Here is a 19,480-nt window from a genome sequence, read left to right on the forward strand (position 1 = left end):
TGGAAAAGTTTGAGGACCCCTGCTGTAGGGGCTCTGTCCATTTTGTTCCTTCATAAGATGATGACAGAAAAGTGAATGGAACTGACCCTGCTCTGGTTCATCCTTTGATGGCATTCCTTCTGCAGGGAATATTAGGGAGGAGTTGAGCCATTGCTTGAGTAGGCCTCGCTCCATCTGGGCTTTTGTTAGCTGGGGAAAGCCTATTGGAGGCAGCATGGCTGATGTCGTGGCAATGGGCCTAATGAAGTTCCATCCCTACCTTGATGTTAACCCTGGAGAGCCAATGTGGTGGTGTGGTTAAAAGCACAGGTCTGAGACTCAGAAGATTTGGGTTCTAGTCCCCCACTCAGCCATGGAGCCAACTGGGTGACTTTGGGCCGGTACCTGACTCTCAGCCCAGCCTACCTCACAGGGTTGTTGTGGGAATAAGCTTGAGAGTAGCAGGAGAAGAACTGTATAAGCCACATTGAGTTCTTTAAAAGAAAAAGGCAGGATATAAATCTGATAAAATAGATCCAACCTATAGGGAGTTTCCAAGGGGAAATTCAGGCTCTGGACCCCAAATAAATCCACACTGCTTTAGATACTCAGGTCTTAAGTCATTTAGGGCCTTAAAAGTCAGCACCAATATTTGGAATTAGGCCCAGAAATGAACTGGAAGCCAGTGCAGCTGTTGCATCACTGGTGTCGCATGTTTAAATTGACCAGCCTGGTAGTGACCTAGCAACATTACTTTGTACTAACTGAAGCTATACTTAGGCTCCAGATATTGGGTGTTCCTGTTTAATTCTTTTTATTTGAATCTGGACCTCATTAAATTGATCTACCCTCACCATTGCATTTAATTCTGCAATGGAACCTATATACCAAAGTTCTTTATTGCTTGGAAATCTTCACCCAATTCCCTTTAATATGCATTAATATCATTCATGCTGCCGCCTTGTCACTTTAAACATCACCACAGCCCCTCTAGCCCCTGCAGGAGAGGCCTTTCCCCTGATAATCACCTGCAGAGGCAGATGCTGGTCTTTACTTTCTTGTAGCTAGATTCAGCTCCACGCCATCCACAGCTACATTGCTGGCCTGCTTCTGGATCCCAAACTCTGATCTTAGATGAAACTTACAAGGTTGCGAGAATGTGTTGCCCATTTCACAGAACAGATTAGTGCAGATCATGTTCTAGGATGCTTCCAGATGGATAGCTCTTAGTAGTTGCAGTCCAAAGACACATTTCAGCTATATTGCCTTTGCCTTCTTAATGGATTTCCTGTGATAAGAAAAAAACAGTAGTGGTAGAAAAGCATGGGAAGGTTACAAATGGAAGACAGCATTACATTGGACAGCCTGTAAAGTTCTGTGAATGAGGCAGAGTGGTAGCATGATGAAACCAGGTCTGGAAACAAATCTGGTGAAATTTGCAAGGATTTTTCCTTATGATGTCAGTTTAATTGAAAAAGGTATGTTTTGAAGACAGTAGGCACTTAGAAAGAGAGTGTTCCCTGGCCCCTGTCAGTTTCAGTAGATAGCTGGGAAAGAAATCTGTATCAGTGAAACTGACAAGGCATTCCCACCATGGTTATAGGGAGGCAAGTTTACAACCTAAAGGAGTAATTCCTAAATGTGTATAACACCTGAAGAGGAAAAAAAAAAAAACAAAAAAAAACAGGTGGACTAAACCTGTGCTTTGGCAATACTTCAACTACATGTAGCTGACACACAAACACAGGAGAACTGGAAGGACTATAAACCTATCTTCCTGCATCAGGCCCTCAATTAATTTTTAAAAGCTGATACAAAGGTATCTAAAATGGTATTTCTGCTTTTCACATATCACCAATAGACTTGACGGCACTTTGAAGTGGCACATATCTATCTGTCTTTGTGTGGACTATAATATTGTAAAAAATGTCTCATGAGGAAGCCAGGGTGCTACACAACTAGTCAGGCCTCAGTAAACCACTTGTGTTGCTACATCACAAGATATGGCCTTTCTTCTCTTGAATTAGGCCAAAAACAGATATTACTTTGCACCTGTGGCCTTTGTTCACTTTTACTCCAGAGCAGATGCAGGGCCCCAATCTCCTCTGCTCTACGGCATTTATAGAAATTAGGGTAAATTAAGATTTATATCAAATATTACATTGCAGCCAGATGCAGCATCCTCCTGTGGGAGTTGTTCTATGCTTCCTGAATGTTGAACTAGGCCCTTACCAGGGAGGGGACTGGCTGTATCCGCTAATTTTTTCTTGCCTCCTGCATTTAAAAATAATAACATTTATGAGAGGGTTTTTTTTTTTTTTAGTAAAACAACATTGCTTTGTTTCTTAAAGGTACAGATTCTGTTATTTGGAGGCAGTGCTGTAATGGAATCTGTTGAAATATTCCTAATGATATATACAACTGAGGCTATATCTGTGATGAAGGGATATTTTGATCTATGTAATGGTTGTACTCATATTTTTTAAGAAGGGGCATACTGCTCAGATTTATAAAGGCAGTTCAGTAAGACACTTGGTTCACTGATGGACTAGACACTTGGATTCAGTTACAGTTCCACATTTGAATGAAGAATTCCTTCTTTTTATACTCAGTGCAGAATTAGTGCATCTTGTGAAAAAATTTATCTTTTAAAAACAGAAGTGATTGTATTGCTCAGTCAGATCAACAGTCTTTTTTCTTTCCTACGGAAGTTATGCTAAAGTATCGGGATATCTTATCTTAAACTTAGAACATCACTGCTGCAGTGGGAGAATCTAGATATTCTAGCAGTGTGATGTTAAGAAGGCAAATACCACCCTTGGATGTATAGCTGGAAGCATGACTTCCAGATCTATGGAGGTGTTGATACCATCCTACATGACTCTGCTGTGCCCACAACTGGAGTATTGCTTCCCCTTCTGGACTCCACATTATAGGAGAGAAATAGCTAGATTAGAATTGGTTCAGTGCAGGGTTGCAAGAATGGTAGCTGGGTTGGGAGGGATGGTACATGAGGAGAGACTGAAGGAAGTGGATCTTTTCAGCCTGGAGAAGTGAAGACTGTGAGGGGATCTTTTAGCAATTTATAGGTATGCAAGGAGATGTCATGGGCTGAGCCCTGTTCTTCCTTGCAGTGGAGGGCAGGACGCATTCCAGTGGGGCAAAGCTCAAGGAACTGGGCTTCAGGTTGGATGCCAGAAAGTAGTTTCTGATGGTTAGGACTCCTAGGATATGGAATGTGCTTCCACGGGAGGTGGTTGAGGCTCCATCAGTGAGGGTGGTCAAGGAAAGATTGGACAACCACATGCTGGGGATTACATGAGTGGAGCTGGCTGGAGCTGTTGGTCAGACTAGATGGCCTGGGAGGCCGCTTCTGACTCATTCAGTTTCTATGTAGATATCAAGGTGGCACTTATTTATTTATTGACAGTACTGGGAGGCAGCTGAATGAAATGCAAAGTGATACTGTTTTCAACATTTTTGAACCATTAAGTACCATCAAAATGTGTGATAACTTTCTTGGACTTCAGGAAAACAGTGAACACTGATAAGTTTCCATGGCAGAAAAACCATACTGCAAAAGATGTTCAAAAGCTGGTAGCAGGAAATGCTTATCACTTTTGCAGATTATAAGGATAGAAACAAAATTCAAAATAATCTTGAGAGGTTGGAAGACTGGGAAGAAAATAGTAGAAATAATTTAAGAGAGACATCTGCAAAGTTCCTTAGGAGAAAAAACATAAAATTCAAAGGTATAAGATGGAGGGTAGATATCTGGCTCGACAATAATACATGCAAAAAGGATCTTGGAGTTGTAATCAGTCATAAGAGAAATGAGTCAGCAATCTGATGTGGCGGCAAAAAAGGCTAATGCAATTTTAGCTTGCATCAATAGAAGCATACTTTCAATTCATGGGAAGTGATAGTCCCATTCTACTCTGTGTTGGCCAGACCTCAGGTCAAATAACACATCCAACTGTAGGTATCACAGTTTAAGAAGGATTCAAATAGAATGAGCTCAAAAGAGGGGCAACAAAGATGATCAGAGGATTAGAAAATAATCCAGGGAATACAGGGAAATATTTTATTTAATACGTCTGTACCTCACATTTTCCTGCAAGGAACCCAAGGGTGGCTTACACAATCCTCCACTCCATTTTATCCTCGTAACAACCCTGTGAGTATATTTGGCTGAGAATTGGTGATTGGCCCAAAATCACCCAGTGAGTTTCATGGCTGAGTCAGTACTAAAACTGGATCTCCAAAGTCCCAGTCCAGTACTCTTAACCTCTACACCCACACTGGCTCTTGAAGGAAGAGTTGAAGGAACTGGGTATGTTTAACCTTGAGAAAAGAAGACTTAACAGGAATAAGATAGCACTTTTCAAATACTTGGAAGGTGTTCGTGCAGAAGAGAGCTGCAATCTGTTCTGTCAACCAAGGCTGAAGGACATGCTGAACGTCAGGAAAAAACTTCCTAAGGTTGGTGCAGCCAGATGTTGAAACCAACTACCTAGGGAGGTGGCTAGCAGGCTTTCTGTTGTCTGGAGGTATTCGAGCAAAGACTAGACCATCAGAGATTGGATTCCTAGGCTGAGCAGAGGGTCGGATGTGACGACTTCAATGGACCCTTCCTATCTGTGATAACAATATTTCTGTTACAAAGTATTTTTGAAATTCTACTAGTGGATTCTTTTTTTTAACCTGTTTTGTTATTGGTGACAAGAACTCTAGCCAAGCTGCTTAGTGAAAATTTTTGAATGTACATAAATTGCAGTATAGCTAAGGGTTAAATAAAAAGATTTTGCTGTTTTATCTTTTAAAAAGGCCTCCAGACAACGTAAACTTGCCCCCCCATTCCTCCTCTCAACTTTTAGGCTGGCTGTAGGGGGCGGTGTCCGCAGTGGCTTCGGAGCCGGGAAGGCGGATCCCTCAAGCTTAGTTGTAAGCATGGTTTGACAGGGAGTGAAAGGGACTCCGGCGTGGGGAAGCCAGGGAGGCGCAGCTGGAATCACCCACCATTTCCTCTTTCCTAGCCTCTGCAAAAAGGGGAGGTTGGGGTTAGTTCCCCCCCCCCCCGGGCAGGAGCCGCAGCAGGGGGAACCGTGGAGGCAGCGAGTGGGAAAGGCGAAGGAAGAGAGGGAAGGAAGCGAGACGGGGAAGCCAGAGAGCAGGCGAAGGGAAGGCGGCGGCGGCGGCGACTTTGGCGCGCTCCCTCCAGGGGGACGTAAAGCGGGCTCTTCCCGCCGTAGCTCCTCCAGCTTTGATCCCTGGGTACTGCAGTCGCTCGTAAGCTCGACTTTGTCAGCAGCGCAAGCCACAGAGCGTGCCCCTCCTATTTCCCCACCGCCTCCCCCCCACCAAAGGCTGCTATTTTCTTCGCCGCCTCCCGCCTTTCCCCGGCGCTGCCTAGAATATGGCACCTCGCCTGTTTCGGCTGTTGCTGCTGCTGGCTCGAGAAGCCGCGGAGGAAACGGGGAGCAGGCGAGAAGGGTTGAGACGAAGCTGTTGCCGCCTCCCCTCCGCCTCTTGAGGCGGCCGCTCCTGCGCGCTCTTCCCTCTCCTCCGTTCCTGCCTTCGGACGACTGGGCCGCCAGCAAGGGAAGGATGCCCGCGCCCGGCAGCCAGCGGAGGAGCAGCCTGAGGGGGAACTGAGGCCGGGAGAGGGCGGAGAAAAGGGAGCCGCCGACGGAGCTCGGGGGAAATTGGCGAGGGAGGAGAGCATCGCCTCAGGTCGAAGGGGAAGGTAGCCGCGACAGCCGGCTAGCCCGTCCCCGTCGCCAGGAGGAGCTGACTCCCGCAAGGTCTTGGGTCGTTCCTGCGTCCCTCCCTGCCCCCTTTCTATACACCTCCCACTCCTACCCTCCTCAGCATCCTTCACAGACACTGCTGGAGGAAGGAGGTGCTGCCGCTGCTGCTCGGTGGTGCATGGAGGGAGAGGTGGCCAGCAATTCTCGCCTCCCGGAGCGCCGGGGCTAGAAAACCCGGTCCCCCAGCCCCCGCCGCTCGGCAGCTTCTCCTTTTGCCCTCCAGGGCCCGGCTGCGGACTGCGCCGCTGGTGGTAAGTTTGTAGGGACCTGCAGTATCCATGGGCTGAGAGGGGCGTTTGTGGAAGGGGTTGCCTTGTGGGGAAAAAAAAAAAAATGGGGGGGGGGTCTCGTCTCTGCTTTGCTGCTGCACGGACGGCAGCAAAACAGCAGGTAGGTGGATGGAGGGATGGAGCGAGCAGCTGCTTTGTTTGCGTGGGCTGCTGACTGATGGGAGGCGTTGTTACAAGCACACCCGTCCTTTCAACGCTGAGGATACGAAAATTGTCGGTAATGATTTAAATGAGTCAGTCGTAGGGAAGCGGGGTGGGGTATCTATAGAGGCATTATCATTTCATTTCCTTGGGGCAGCAAAGTCTTAGCGGCATCTTTTCTCTCTCCCGGGGGAAATATTGTGTGGATGAAACCATTGAAGGCACGAAGTCACCTGAACTGCAGGCTTGCCTGTTTACGTTTCCTGTGTGAAGTGTAATGGCAGATGTGTCAAATTCCTCCATTCCTTTATGGTTCGCCTCAAGAACCTGTTTTTCTATCCTTTCGCGTGCGCGCGCGCGCGCGCACACACACACACACACACACACACACTGCAGTTAGACAAGGATTTTCCTAATCAGAGGCCAGTCATTGTTGGTTACACCAGGATCTTATAATAACAGTGAAAACTGCAGCAAACTAATAAAATTGTTCTTTGGACATGCACTGCAAATAATATCGTATGGAATCAATTGAAACGTTTGACTTTGAGATTTCATGTGTCAGCGAGTCAAATTCAGAAGAAATTCACAGGAAAGAGAACAGGGCAATTCAAACGTGCATGATACCAATGGCATTCCTAATAGTATTTGTGCATATTGTGATGGGTTGAAACCACTCACAGGCAGTTGTTCAGTTTATACTGCATGTTTATTTCAGGGGTGCTCTTATATGTGTGTGTTGTTGTTGGGTTTTTTTAACTATAGGGTTGATATAAATATATTACATTTTTGTGTGTCCGGCTACCAGTAACAAGATTTTGGTATCATACCTTATATTTTAGAGGGGCATGTCTTTGTTTAATTTAAGGTGTCCAAGGAAAAATTAACAGGCTACTAGCTATTTTGACTTTGAGGTTGCTTTTATCTCATTTCCCCCCAAGGCATTTTATTTGCTTAGTGTGTCTGATTTGTTCAGCCTCTTCTGAACAAACTGTACTGAAAACTAATATTAAACACAAAAGGGGGTGGAGACTTGACTTAGGAAGGTTAATGGTGTCAGTAATACTTCACTTTGGATGGGATGATAGTAGTTACATAACTTGGTGCTATCAGTAGTCTATGTGAGACCACGAAGTGCATGGTTTGCTTCTCTGTTGAAATGTAGACTTGCTGACTTCTTACATTACAGGAAAAAATAAGTTTTTGCAGCCAGATAGGTTTATGTATATCACCCAATAAAGAATTATAATCTCTGAGATATGACAAAGGCTTTGCTAACTAGGCATTACTTACTGAAGCCATCATATGTCAAGTAATTCCTTCGGTCCGCCTTTTTTCTTTTATGGAGAATACCTCAACTATAACAGCCATCAAGCATTGTAATAATTTAAAAATTTCTACCATTCTGAAGAGCTTCACAGGAAGAGCAGTTAAGATGGGGAGGGGGGGGATCTTCAGAAATAACTAGTACAAACCCTTGAAGCCAAGTGGCATCAAATACTTAAAATTCTTTTAATATATGTTTTGCTGATCACCTCTGGGGGTAAAAAAGTACTATTTTGAAAAGTAAAATATTACTGTGATTGAAACTAGTAAAGGTTTTCTTGGTGGCCATTTAGATTATCTGTTATTTCAACCAACAACATGGTCTGTTGTTGGCCTTTCAAATTATCTGTTGTTAAATTTGCATTTAACAAATTCTTTCTTTTTTAATAGCAGAGAAAGTGCAACCTGCCCAATTTAGAGTCCGTCTTGTATTTCATATTCTAGTAAACCGCTGACCTAAACTGAAAATTAGTACTGTTATTTTCAGTTCTCTTGATGGAATAATTGGTTTTAAAACATTTTCACTCTTGTTTTTTCTTGTCACATATATTTAATGACTGAGTTAACTACTACTACTTAGGTTAAGTCAGATACTCTTTCCTTTGTCTCAGTTTGTCTTAGATTACACCTCATTGCATAGTCAACAGAAAAAAACTCATACAACTCCCAGTATGTCCCAGCAAGCCGTGCTGGGAATTGTAGGCTTTTTGAGGGGGGGGGGTCTAAACAGGCATGAGGTTACAGCCCTTATACGCAGATCCCTTAATCTATTAATGTCAAGAATAGATGTGGATGACATGGCTTTTGCGATTTTTCCTGGAATACCCATAAATCTCAATGGATGGAACACATAATGTATGAGGGGAAAAAAGTATCTGTTAATTCTTGTTTGCTTTCTACTACTTAATATAAGGGTTGAGTCAACACCTTTTTAACAGAGATCAGTATCTTCTGTGATATGGCATGCTAACTTTCAGTCAGTGGCTCACTAGTCTGCTGACCGGTTTTGTTGTCATAATAATTTGCATAAACTTTGCACAGTTCAACAACCACATTTTTTAATGTTCATGGCAAAATTACAATTTAGCACTGTACAATACTGCCAAATGAAGACTGTGAACCCCTCTCAACAATGTTATATAATCATTGACTTTGATTATCTTCAGTATCGTGACATACAAATATATAAAAAAATGTTCCATTCATATGCATTCTTCTTGAATATTGTGTTTGGTTTATAATGCCACATCTTGTAAAAAAAAGTTTAAGCTTGTTCAGACAAAGTTGCTCAAAAGAACATCATCTGTTCTGATGTTCTCAGCTCTCTTGTTCTCAATAACATGCAGATTTGCCAAAGTGCTATATTTAAATATGGTCATGCTCATATTGCAGATCACTTCAAAGCTTGGTAATGTAATCCTATTCATCTTTATCTTGAAGGAAGTCCTTTTGGGTTCAAGCTTACTCCCAGGTAAGTTTATATGTAGAACAGTAGTGTAAATTTTTAATGTTCTTTAATGCCGTAAACCAGAGATAGGTAGCCTGATACCCTCCAGATGTTTTGTGCTTAAACTCTACCCTCAGCCAGCATGGCCAATGGTCAGCAATGACTGGAGTTGTAGTCTAGCAACATCTGGAGTGTCACAGTTCCCTACTCCTGTTATAAAACTGAAATGCCAGTGTTTAAAGAGGCAGCCACAAATCCCTTTGCCGGCGAGTCAGAGGTGAGTATCTTTAGTTCTCAGACAACAAGAAAAATGCTTCTGACAAGAGACCGGGGAGAAGCTATCGTTCAGTGGCGGAGCATATGCTCTTGCAGAGAGAGGAAGGAGGGGACTTCCTACAGTTCTTGCCACCCCTCACTAGGAGGCATGCTGGCTAGGGCTGCTGAAAATTGTACATGCGAGGGCATTGTGGGGGTTGCAAGTAGAGGCTTTCAGGCTCACTTCCTAGATCCTGCTTCAGACACTAGAGGGCTGTTGCCCATGAAAATAGAAAATGGTGGGCCAAGTGGAGCAGTGGCTAATACAAGGAAGGGCTTTGGCTCAGATTGTAGCCAAAGCTACAGTGTAGAACGTCCATGGTTCAATCCACTGCATCTCCCAGTAGAAGCAGAAATTTCTACAGGAAGCCCTGGAGAGCTACTGCCAGCTGGTATACTGCCTCAGTATAAGGGTCAACTGTGTGTGTCCATTTATGTCCACTCATATCCCCCTTCCAGAGCAAAAGGGATTTTGGCAAAGGTAAGAAAGAGCATAGCTTCCCTTTTACCTGAGCAATGGAGAATGAATCCCTGCCTCTCCCAAAACCTTATTTATATCCCAAAGTACTTGGCAGAATGCAGGTAAGAGAGACGGTGGGCGATGAACTTGGCAGAGAGCCAGAGTGGTGTCATGATTAGAGTGCTGGATAGAGACATGCGAGATCTAGGTGCTAGTTCCCATATCTTCAGCCAGTCCAGCCTGCCCTGATTGTTGTAAGGATAAAACAGAGGGAGAAGGAGGCTTATATAGGCCACCCTGGGTTCCCTGAAGGAAAAAAGCCATGGCATAAATATAATATATGTAATACTGGCTATTAAGCCAACCCTATATTTATGGACCCTCTGTGTACAATATGCATTTAGTAGAGTGTTCAGGCTAATGATTCCTAGCTCAGAAATTTGTAGACTTGTGGTTATATAATTTTGTATGACCATTTAACAAATCAATTTGTTATAGCACTAACAAAATATTAGAGGTATATGGAATTCAGAAATTGTTCTCGTCAATAAGAGATTTCAGTCATTTAGGAGATTTTCCACTTTCTGCTGCTTCAGAGTGTCTTGTGAGTCCTTGAAATCAGACTGAGAAAGGATGTAAAGCAGTTAATGTGTGTGTGGAAAATTATTGCTATGTGTAGCTGAACAGTTCTGTGATGGAGTTTCCTATTACTGCATAGTTAGGCCAGAAAAGAGAGAGTTGGACACATAATCTGACAATGCTACCTTATCCTTGACCTGGCTATGCACATATTCACAGAGTTTGAATAATGATGGTGACGATGATGACGGCGGCAACAATGATATCTCTAACTTGGTTTCATGTTGCTGTCTAACTGAAGCCAAATTTAAATGAGAACAACCTTACAGCATATTCTTAGATCTGTGTTGCCTTCCACAAAGACCCTTGACTTTCTGTGTTTTGAAGGTGTTTTCAGTCTCTTCCTGCTTTTAGCTGTACGGAAGATTTGTATTGAAGAAATTTCAGTTTAAATTTTTTTTTTTTTTTTTTAGATAGGCTAGGGAAAACCAGCCATATGTATGATGCCTTTTAAGAAACACATTGACCATTGGCAGTAGCTGCCTGCCAGGCATTAAGCTACCTTGGCAACCTCTTTGAGAAGAGAGAGAGCAAATTTCATGCAGCATGTTTGGTAATATTACATTATGAATATTATTTAACAAACCATTTTTTCAGAAAAGTGTTGTGATGAAGCCATTGCTTTGTGATGCAGGCCAGTGGTGCACACATATATTGAAAGTATCCAGTTCGCTCTCTGCATTAGTGAAAATGACCACCAGCACAAGAGGAAGCTACTGTAGCTCTTTCAGCAGCAGCTGGTAACTAACTAAAAGTAGCTTTTGCGGAATTCAAGAAACCAGTGAAACTTACAGAGCAGAGCTCATCTTACTTGCCTGGTTCTAGAAACTCTTGTTTTGGCTAGTTTCCATGAAATGCTATCTTCATATTGTGCTGGAGGTCATTCTGCCACAAGCAACCTAATAGGTGCTGTAAAATCACATTGACTAGGTATTGTGCCACCACATTCCCCTGGCCAAGGAAGGAACCCAGAACTCCAAGAATTCTCTGCCTGGGAAAGGTAGCAACTGGTTAAACTCATTGCCCTGGGCAGGAAGGGTGTCCTTTTCTTCTCCTCAGGCAAAGTTGGTAGAGTGGGAGGGGAAATTTCATTTGGGTTTGTTGATACCTTACTATTAAACTTAAGGTCCAAACTGGAAAACACTTATTTAAGGATAAAATAATGAAAGAGGAAAAATAAGTAGGGTCTTCGAAAAGTAAAATGCTAAGAAGCTTACTAGCTTATGTTCAGCCCTTGGAAGAAATACTCAGGAACATATAGGGGTCACCTGGGTGGAATCAATGCAGAGCATCATTGGAGAGGCAGAAGGGCGATGTGGTGATAAAGAAATAAAGGGAACTTAGTCCTTCCCTTGGTACTTAGCCAGGGTGTTAAGCATCCCAGGTTAACAAAAACAAATGTAGATGCATGGTAAGGTGAGAGTGTTTTGAAATTATGCATGGTGTGGAAAAGTAGAGAGAGAGACATTTTTCCTCTCTCTCATAATGCTTAATAGCTCATTCCAGGAAGCTGATTGGTAGGAAATTGAAGGCAGATTTTATGAAGTAATTCTTCATACAGCATATAGTTAAGCATAGACTTCATTCTCACAAGATGTAGTAGTGATGGACAATTGGATGATTTTAGGATTGTACCATTTTATGGAGGATAAGGCTATCAGTGGCTACTAGTTTTAATGACTAGATGCTGCCCCCAGTATCAAAGGCAAGTATGCTAGTGTATAGCAGTTGCTGAGGAATGTAGGCACGAGGGGGCTGTTGCATTCTGTCCTGCTTGCGAGTTTCCCATGGGCAGCTGGTTGACTGCTGTGCGGACAGAAAGCTGGAATAGACAGATGCTTGGACTGATCCAGCTCCTCTTATGTTTTTACCTTTATTAAGCCAACCAGAAGATCTCAAATGTTTTAATTGGCTGATTAAGAGATCTGGAGAGCTCAAAAGCTTCCAGGTCAGCAGGTTCACTCATTCCAATGACTGGCATATAGCTAGGAATCACTCTTTTCACTTGGTCTTGGAGATGGGCTACAAAGGTATTAAATATAAGGGAAATTACTCTGATCAAATTGAAGCACCAAAATCTTAGTGGAAGCAAAATGATGGAGTTAAGGTAGGCTAAGAACATCACTTATCTTTCCTGCCTGCATAGCTATACATCAAGCTAGCTTGCTAAGCTGTAAGGCATGAGCTTGCAGCTGGATGGGTGATCACATGTGGAAGCAGAGCAGGGGCTTGGATTCAATGGCCTTATGGGTTTCTTCCAACTGTACTGCTATTCTATTTTATTTTAGCCAAGGATGCTGTGCTTCTCAGAGAGACAGATGCTAGGATGGCAGGCCTGGGTCACAGCTTTATATCTTCGTTACAAATCTTAGAGTTGTTTATAATGTTGACAACAAAAACATTAAGTATTTCAAACAGCTGAAATGCAGCTCTTTGGGGAGGCCATAACAGGAGATGCTCTCTGTATCCAAAAGTTAAGTAACACATAGCTTGATTTCATGCATATTTACTTGTAAATATGTCCCACTGAGTTCAATGCAGTTTGTTCCTCAGTATTGTTGTGTTGCCACTTTTTTTAAAAAATGCAAGTTACCTGTATGCACTGAGACACAAATAACATTAAGAGTTCATGTTAAGTAAATTGGCCTGAGTCAGTTGATGAGACTTTATCATGCTGGAACATTTTTTCCTTTCTCGCCTTGTGTGAAAGTTAAATTGCAATTAAGGGCTTTCCCAAAATGAGATTGGAGGGGTTTTTAAAAAAACAAAACCAGTTTATTTTTATTATGTCCTCTCGCCTAGATTGCTTACAGCAGCATACCTGCCGCCTTCAATTTAATATGTTCACACCGCTACCCTGTGGGGTGAGTTCCAGCAGAGGGATCGGCCCAAGGTCAGTTTGCTTCATGGCAAAACAGGTCTATAAAACCTAGATGTGTTTGGTCTATTGAAGTTGCCATAGGCAACCTTGAATAGTGCTCTAAATTGAAAGCCTAGCATCTTGTGAGTGCCATTTTTAGACACAAGCATGCCCACGTTTTAGATGTTCTAGAGCAGCATTTCCCAGCCTGGTGTCCCGCTACCCCTGAAATTATTGGACTACAATCCTTATAATCCCCAACTAGCATGGCTAGTTCTGGTTGAGGACAACAGAGTTGTAGTCCAACACATCTGGAGAAAACCAGATTAGGGAAGGGTACTCCAGAGTGTTTTCCTACTTTTACATTGTTGTTTTAATGCCTGAACATATTTAACTGGGAGTAGGTTCTGCTTGTTTCTATGGAACTTTTTTTCCCAAGTGTTTCTCTTTGGCATCTCAGCCATAGCCAGTCCATGTCTGGTACGCAGGCAGAGAAAAGTATATAGTTTATATCTTAATCCATCCATGGGTGCTGTCTCTTGGTACCTCTGTTCTAGAAACACTGGAAATGAAAACATGTCTCATGAAATAAAGTTTTTGTGGGCATTCTGGATTCCTTGACCATCTGGCAAAAGAGAAGCAACAGGCTGCTATGCAGCAGTGCTCTTTGGCAAAAGTCAGATAGAGTACTAAGGAAGGTGAATATTCTGCATCTCCTTGCTTTCCTTGAGATCCCTTGATTTGCCTTTAACTGCTCAGTTGCATTCTCTCTATATAGTATGGCTTTTATGCTTGGATTTGACCACTTGAGACTAATACCTTGCGTGTTGAATTTCCAGTAAGACTTTTGCTATGGTGGCCAATAGAGAAAAGAAGCAATGTAGAAATACCATCTCTATAGCCTACCTCTTTTGGAATCTGCATTTTGGGTGAAGGGAAGTGGGCATACTCAGAAGAGCTCTTAGACTACCAGATTTATCAACCAGTTGTGCTAAGTGTAGATTGAGTTAAGTTTGTAAAGTTTCCGTAGGAATGCCAGAGAGAAAGGTATGCGATGTACTGCACTAACCTTCTAAGTTTGTAATGTGTCTCATTCATATGAAAGGATTCAGAGCAGTAACTGAAATGTCTCAATTCTGAAGCATGTGTATCCTCCATTGAGACTGCTCAAGGGACTGAGCCAGCCGATACTCTCTACTTTTCCCCACATCCTCAAAATGGCATGGCCTGTTGGATCTCATGTTTAGTAATTGCAATATGGGGAGAGGGCCTCAGCAGTGATGGAAATGATTAACCCTCTGCTTCCCAACTGTCACCCCTGCCCCAAATCACCCCCATGCTGTAATTTGCTTGGGACAATCTTCCATGAAGCCAAATCTAACCTTTCCCTCTGCAGCTTTAACACCCCGCTTAATGCAATTAGGTTGGAGAAAATTTTCCATAGGTATTGGGAATGATGGGGATTGTGTGCATGCGCACTTGAATGTGTGTATGGATGGATGTGCATGTGGGTGTGTTAAAATGTTAAAGTGATGTGAGTGTGTGAGGTTGTGTAAGCTTGTATTTGTGTGTTTGTATGGAGATGGAATGGGTGGGGTATCCCTTCCCACTTTAGATTTTAGCCTACCCCCCTTCTGGCATGGGACCTCTAGAACATTCCTTGGAAGAGTGTGTCGCCCTCTGGCTGCAGTAGGTTCCCCACCCCTGCTGTACATTCTTGCAAACAATATCACAGACTATGTAATTCAGTCATATTCTGCGCTGCAATTGCAAACTCTGACTGTTATCTGGGAGATCTATTGCATTATCTCAGCAGGTACAAAATATAATGATCAAATGCTGGAGAAATGTGTGTCTGCAATAAAAACCTACTGGGGCAAATTGGGCTAAATTGAAGCTTTTTTTCTGCACTACCTGCACTCGTGTGGAAGCTGCTGAATTGTGGGTCCTTTCTTTACACCTTGATAACTGAATTCCTTAATCACATGGGAGTAATCCATCTTATGATTCTGGCCTGAGCTAGTGTCTTCATTCCAGGAAATTGTACCAATGTCTGTATAAATAGAAGTGTGGTGCCAGCTCCTTAGAGTGTTGCTAGGTGCCCTCAGGAAGAAGTTCTGCTGCGGGTCCCACTCCCTGGAGGAATCCCCAGCCGTCTCAGCAGGGCTGGATGGGGAACCTCCACTGGCTGGTTTGGGCTCAAGGTCCAGAGATTGCTCTTCTAACAGCTCCCATGTTGTTGAAAGTAATGTGAGAACTTTGTGGACACTGAGAGAGGGGGAGAAAATTATTATGCCAAAATCTCTTATAGAAAGCTGCAGTGTCTGTTTTTGTTTCCTTTGGTTACTGACAGGTGAAAACTAAAGTAATATCTTGCTTATATATCCCTTTTTAGTTGCATGGTGTAGCACTTCAGACAGCTTTATTGTGGTTTCATATTTAAGATTGATTCAGATTTCACATTATGTTACAGGTAAATTATTTATTACATGAAAGGAATTACTTTCTAATAAATATATAGTATATTGGATAATGATCTCTTTAGAGCAGCTAGGAATCTGCAACACCGATCAGGTAAAAAGCAGATGGACTTGGCAAATGTCTACTAAGAAATGTTGCTTTTGACAGCTTAGGAAATTTTGTGTAGTGTACTCGGAGTGAAGGAGAAAGAAAATATATATGATATGGAACAAGAAAATACCAGTTCACATTTCAGCTGAAGAGCTGGATATATTATTTAGCCACATTTTCTGGTAACCATAGTTAAGAAACCATTTATTTTTTTAAGGGTTGGAAAGGCAATATTTATTCAGCGTACTATGTTTCCAGTTTACAGCACTGATTAGACTATTTGGCAGATTCATTCAATGTTAACCTGGTGTAATTTTCTGAAAATAATCCCTTGCTTTGCCTTTGTCATTGTCTCTCTCTGTGTGTGGGCATAATCCTGTGATGTGTGGAAGAGCAAAGGACACACTGGCATAGCCTGGGGAAGTAGGAATCTTATGGGCCTCTGTATTCAGTGAATAATCTATGAGGCTTCTCTGTGTCCAGTGCTCCTAGTCCCTTATTATTCCAGGATGCAGCCTGGGAGGTTGGGTTCTTTAGTGGCAGATGTTGAACTTCTGTCTTCAAGGTACCTACAATTCAGGGGTTGCGAAACAGGTTCAGGAACAATTGGCTTTCTACTTCATGAGCTGGTCAGCATGTGTTTTACCTTTTATTTGTCAGATTTGTGGCCTATTTTGAGGTGGCATAGACTGGCTCAAATGTGCAGGTACATTACTTTATTTCTCTGTGCTATGAGTAGCAATTCATGAGGAAGATACTGATGGTGAAAAGCAAGATTAATGTGAGATTTGCTGCTGTAGGCTTTGTTGCAGCATTGCCATTTTTATCAGTGTGATCAGTTGTGTTCATTGTATTTCATTGCATTGTATGTGACAGTTTGTACTGCTGGAGTACTAAAGCAAAGCCAATTCGTCCCAACAAGTGAAGCCTATTACTGTTGCTGAAAATGAGGAACATTCTGTTTTTTTCTGAGTGGAAAGAAGAGGTAGAAGAGATTGATGGAAGCAAAACACACTGGTAGTGTACATTGTCCAAAATCTGTAGCAAAACCCACTTGATATAAAGTTTTTCACCATTTCCAATTTGGGTTGCAGCTTGGTTAAAAAGTGTTATAGGAATGCTAAATTCCCAGACAACTTCTGCAACACTCTGTTTAGCTTTTAAGTATTGAGCATCTGCTACAGCAGAATAATAAAGACACTTGTGGGAAATGAGTAAAGGTCACTCTTCCCATGTTCTTCCCTTTGGAAAACTATCAGATCTTTGCCAGAGCCATGGGCACTAAAATGTAATGAAATGTAAGCAGGAGCAAACTACTCCACATGTTGAATACAGCTGGTTGGAAATATGTGGTCATGCAAAATCTTGTACGAAAGCTTTTTGATTATGATTTTATTGGACACAGCAAATTAACATAGATCAGCCTTCCTCAGCCTGGTGGCCTTCAGAGGCAATTGGACTGCAGCTCCCAGAATTTCCATCCTGCAAGGCCATTGACTGGGAATTCTGGGTGTTGCTGTCCAAATGTGTCTGGAAGCCATCAGGCTGGGGAAGGCTGCCATAGGCATTGAACATAACTGTACAGGTTTAGGCTGGATCTGTACTACAAAGATCTGGTATGGTGATTGCTACGTATCCCTTTCATGGATATTCATAATCCCAGGAGAATTTGAAACACCTGTAGTTTGTTGCTGTTTCTCACTTCTTTTTGGGGAGCCTATAGAGGCCCATCAGCAGAGATGGGTGGAAAGGGGGAAAAAATACAGTGTTAGAGTATGTGCTGATTCCCTTTCCTTGGATTCAGAGTGAAACTGGCCCCGTTTGCAGCCGTGCTGTATCACTTGTTTGATTCTGAACTGGCTTCTGTTTGTGAATGACTGGGAGCATTAAATCTGCCTGTCCAATTGCTTTTGTAATTCACAAAATTCACATGGAAATCAGATGATGTGCTAGAGGGATGGGTGAGAACAGGCAGAGAGCAAAAGAAAATAGAATAGTGAAAATGGAGATGCAGCACCTGTGATTCAGTTGAAAACTAAGAGAGCATTGTGGGTTGTGGAGGAAGAAGAGGGAGGAACTTCATAAATTAACTGCAAACAGTAATAAGCAGTGAGATTGTCAAATTACTGCTTAACATATTCAGGAAGACAAATTATTCAAGACAGCATATTCAAAAAAATTATCTACAAGTTGGTGAATGGACAACAAAGTGGCAAATGAGATTTAGTATTGTGTACCTGCAAAGAAATGTCTATCAGAACAGAAGAGATACACAGATGGGATCTGAAGTTGGAATGGATGAATCTTAGGGTTCTATAATCTTTGAGCTCTCTGAAGCATATATTTGTTCCTTCCAGTTGGCATCGAAATCAGTTTACACTTCAGTTTCCACTTTTTATGGATAAAAGCCTACACAAGAATTCATATGCTTTTTTAACGCATTCCTCTAAATATATGTATTTTTTTGATTGGGAGAACAACATTGCAAAATTTTGAGAAGCATAGCGGCTCAAAGATAGTTGGTATTAGTCTGAGAGATGCAAATTAGGTTGGCTCATATTAAACTTCTCCCCCAATCCTTGCCTGAACTGGCAATGACAAATCAAGGAAAAAATCTGCAGTTGTGATGGGATAGCTCTTTTGCATTTGCTGACTATGAAAAAAAGCTAATTCTGTATTTGAGTTTATTAGGAAAGGAATTAAAAATAAAGTTATATAAGTATATGTGCACTCAGACCTCATCTCTGAAATGATATCATGGGTTTTGTATGTACAAAAACAGGCAACCATAATTATCAGATGTTTGGAACACAATTCCTGCAATGGCTAAAACTTTTTTTTAATGCTCAGTGTTGGTGGAGGAGAGGACCACACTAATGGGGAACACAATGGAGGTTTATAAAGTTCTGAAAGGAATTAAGAAAACAGACTTGTTTCCTTCTTGATTCTAAATTTTGGGAGTCACTCAGGATGTTCAGAATATGCAAATGAAAGTAATTTCTTCACTTGGCACTCAATCTGTACAGATCATTGCTTCAGGTTCTAATGATGGCCACTAACTCAGCTGGATTTAAAGGTGAAACTAGAAAAAAAGATAATGAAGGATAAAGCTATCAGGGGTCATTAACTATGATAGCCAAATTACATCACCTTCCATCAGTATACATCTGAAGATCAAATCCAGGGCAAAAAACTGTGCAGGAAGCTTGTTTCTTTCATGTCCCTGCTTGTTGATTTGCTGGAGACATCTGGCTGGCCACTGTTGGAAACAGGATACTGGGCCACATGAACGCTTCGGTTTTATTTGGTAGGGCTGCTCTTGCATTCAAATTGAGTGTAAAGAGCCTGTGGGTGAGGCAAAAGAATCTCAAGAAGAGGTAGACCAAGTCTATCGAGGGGAATAAGTTAAAAAAAGATAGTGCTGGCAGGACTAGAACCAGGACCAGAGTTATTTTGGATCTGTGCAGGCTTGGGAGGCTTCTTAAGATACATAAAGGAATAATGTGTGTGAGACAGAGAGAGACTGCATATGTCTCTCTTCAGGATTCATATTAAGATTATGAGCTTGGACCCCTGCCTCTGCTCAGCCAGTATAAGAGTATCTGCTCCACTTTGGGTTTAGTGACTGATTTTATGGACTCT

The 19,480-nt window shown here is 42.2% G+C and overlaps 1 protein-coding gene across 1 annotated transcript in view; it reads left to right on the top strand.

Annotated features, from left to right (window-relative positions):
* The first annotated feature begins 5,984 nt into the window (after nt 1-5,984).
* HECW2 (HECT, C2 and WW domain containing E3 ubiquitin protein ligase 2) overlaps nt 5,985-19,480 on the top strand; it is a 202,388-nt gene continuing 188,892 nt past the window's right edge. The window contains exons 1-2 of the mRNA XM_044432035.1: nt 5,985-6,040; nt 8,939-9,017. The gene's annotated coding sequence lies outside the window, so the exon portion shown is untranslated. The remainder of the gene's footprint in view (nt 6,041-8,938; nt 9,018-19,480) is intronic.

This window comes from Varanus komodoensis, unplaced genomic scaffold (assembly GCF_004798865.1).
Source record: "Varanus komodoensis strain SLA01 unplaced genomic scaffold, ASM479886v1 scaffold23, whole genome shotgun sequence".
Taxonomy (NCBI): domain Eukaryota; kingdom Metazoa; phylum Chordata; class Lepidosauria; order Squamata; family Varanidae; genus Varanus; species Varanus komodoensis.